Below are 3,087 nucleotides of genomic sequence, written 5' to 3' on the forward strand. Positions count from 1 at the left end.
TTAGGGGTTTCAAATTATAATTAAGAGGTAATTAGGTGTTTTTTTTTGAACTGAAGGTAATTAGGTGTTTTGCAAACAAAAAAGGTTGTGTAATTATAATATTATTACGTAAGGAACAGAACAAAACTTCTCCACGTTATGTAATTTAAGCAGGCACTAAAACCTGATATTTAGAAAACTAACTAGTCACGAAGAGAGCTTCTTTTGGCAAATACGAAACCGAAATATTCCATCGATCATTAAAAAATTGAATAAGATTTCCACATTACGTCTATGATTCTTGTAATTATTAATTTATCATCATTATTACCAAGAACCTATTATTAACGTGCATGTTCTCCAATCAACGTTTCCAATATTTTCAATCGAATATCGCAACTTGCGGTGAATAGTATAATTCAATTCCATGATAACGAAATAGTAAACTAATATAAGAAAAACGATTTGTGAATGAAAATAACGTTGAATTTACACTTATGTCTCATGTCCAGTTAATGTAAAATGCGTTTTATGCTTCAACTTGATACAAACTCTCCTGAACAAATGCACGTGAGCCTTGATTAGAAAGTAATTGTAGTTTTTCCGAATGATGGAATAATTTGCGATAATGCTTTTAGTACAAATAATATTTTAAGAACCTTTTAAGTGTAGTATAAACAAAAAAAAGTTGAAAAGGGAAATTAAAGAAAATATTAAAAGAGATGTAGTACAAGAAATGAAATAGAGTAAGTACAAAGCATGAAGTCGCTATGAATAGTTGTCAGTATCCTGTGCCAATCTAATGCCATCTACTTTCGTACTAATTACAGCTGTTTCTCATTGAAACCCATTTTTCACTTTCAATTTATTTTTTCTGTAACTCAATTACTTTACATACAAACAATATTGTGGATACTTCCCATCAAAATTACACACACATAGTTAAGATTCGGGAAAATCGCATTTTAAACCCTGAAAATGTCACATTCTCGCATTTTAAACACTGAACGTTTTTTACTAGAACTTTAAACCTTGAAAGTGACATTTTTATCATAACAAACATTTAATGAGGTTTACTTGTTTACCAAATCAACAAGATGACCTGTACTATTCATTTTGTGATGAGGTATTAGTTTTTTTTTTAAAAAAAAATAAAAAATAAAATACATAGAAAATTTAAAAAAATTCGAAAAAATCAATTTTTTTGAAAATTCAAAATATAAAAATAACATTTCAAAATTAAAAATAAAATAAAGTATTTTTAAAAAATTAATCCAATTATAAACCAATAAATATATAAAATATAATAACTTGAATGGTGATACTAGATTCTGTTTTCTTAGTTTTTTGATTTTTTTAAAAAAATTTGATTTATTAATACTTAACTTATTAAATTTTTGTGAAACTAGAAAATATCTCATAGACCACTTAAAATGTTTTTGACCTTAACTAAAATATTGTAAGTTAGTTTAAAATATAATTAAGACATAGAGAGGTATGTCTTTAGATTTGTATATGTTAGGGCATGATTATTGGGATCCTTGTTCTTGGATCCTTAACACACATATATTTGTATATATATATTATATATGCGTATATAATTGCGGAGTAAGGACTTTACGGAAACCCAAACCGAAAATTCCTTAATTAAGATAAGTAACATATATTTTTGAGTTTCTCAAAAGTTTGATTAGTTTTTTATTTAATTTCAAAGTTATTTACTATTTTTAAGAACTTCACTTATAAGTTAATTTCTTTTCAAAGAAACTTAAATTACTAAAATAAATATCATTTTAATAAATAATACCAATAATAGGATTAATTTTGAAAATTTAACAAGTTAAGTATTAATAAATAAAAAAAATTTTAAAAATTAAAAACCAAAAACCAGAATCTAGAATCACCATTCAAGTTATTATATTATATATACTTATTGGTTTATAATTGGATTAATTTTTAAAAATATTTATTTTATTTTTAATTTTGAAATATTATTTTTTTATTATTTTTTTATTATTTTAGATTTTTTGAATTGTTTAGATTTTTTCAATTTTTTTCGATTTTTTCGAATTTTCTAAGTATTTTACTTTTTATTTAAAAGAAAAAATAAAAAACCGACACGTCATCACAAAATGAACAGTACATGTCACCTAGTTGACTTGGATGTTTGTTATGATAAAAGTGTCAATTTCAAAGTTTAAAGTGGTAGTTAAAAACGTTCAATGTTTATAATGCAATGTGAACCTCCGAAGATTTAAAATGCGATTTTCCCGTAAGTTTCTACAACATCGTGTATGTATGGGTAAAGAGTAGTATTAAAAATGATCGAATATTCGTTTCTTGGAGGTGTGAGATGTGGCTCCTCTCTCTCTCTCGTTTAGTTTACAGAAGGGGCTATAGTGTCTTTTGCATATCAACAAGATATTGGGTGGACTGCTTTTTGCTGTTTAGGCGTTACCTTCCTGTTATGACGACGACTTCCTCCAAACCCGGACGCGCTTTATTATGAACTTACAGGTTTTTTTGCATTTGTTTTCTTGCAAACTAATTGTTTTTTTTTTTGCTTAAACAAACTAAATGTTGTGTGTGTATATATTCCGTTTTATCATTCATGATCTATTCAGTAGGATTTATAAGTAAAAAAAATCTCATACTACAAGAAAACATATTTTTTAGTAGGGCAGTATTCCTTGTAAATTCGTCGTAAACGGGGTGTTACGACGAATTAACTTCGAAAGACGTTTCGTTGTTAAACGTCCGTCGTAACGGAGGTTTCATCGTAAACGACTCGTTACGTTTACGACGAAATATATTCATCGTAAAGCGCAGGGAAAGGATTCGTCGTAAACGCCACGTAAGTCTTCGTCGTAAAGCCCACGTAATTATTTCGATGTAAAGCACACGTAAATACTTTCGTTGTAAATCACTCGTAAACATTTCGATGTAAAACCGTCGTAAATATTTCGATGTTAATCACTCGTAAACATTCGATGTAAACTCCATGTAATGTTTACGAGGAGTTTACATCGTTTCTTATTATATTATTATTAATTAGTATATAATAGATTTTAATTTATATTTAATATTCAGAATTTAAAATAATTTAAA

The sequence above is a fragment of the Brassica oleracea genome, chromosome C6 (genome assembly GCF_000695525.1).
Source record: "Brassica oleracea var. oleracea cultivar TO1000 chromosome C6, BOL, whole genome shotgun sequence".
In the NCBI taxonomy this organism is placed as follows: Eukaryota; Viridiplantae; Streptophyta; class Magnoliopsida; order Brassicales; family Brassicaceae; genus Brassica; species Brassica oleracea.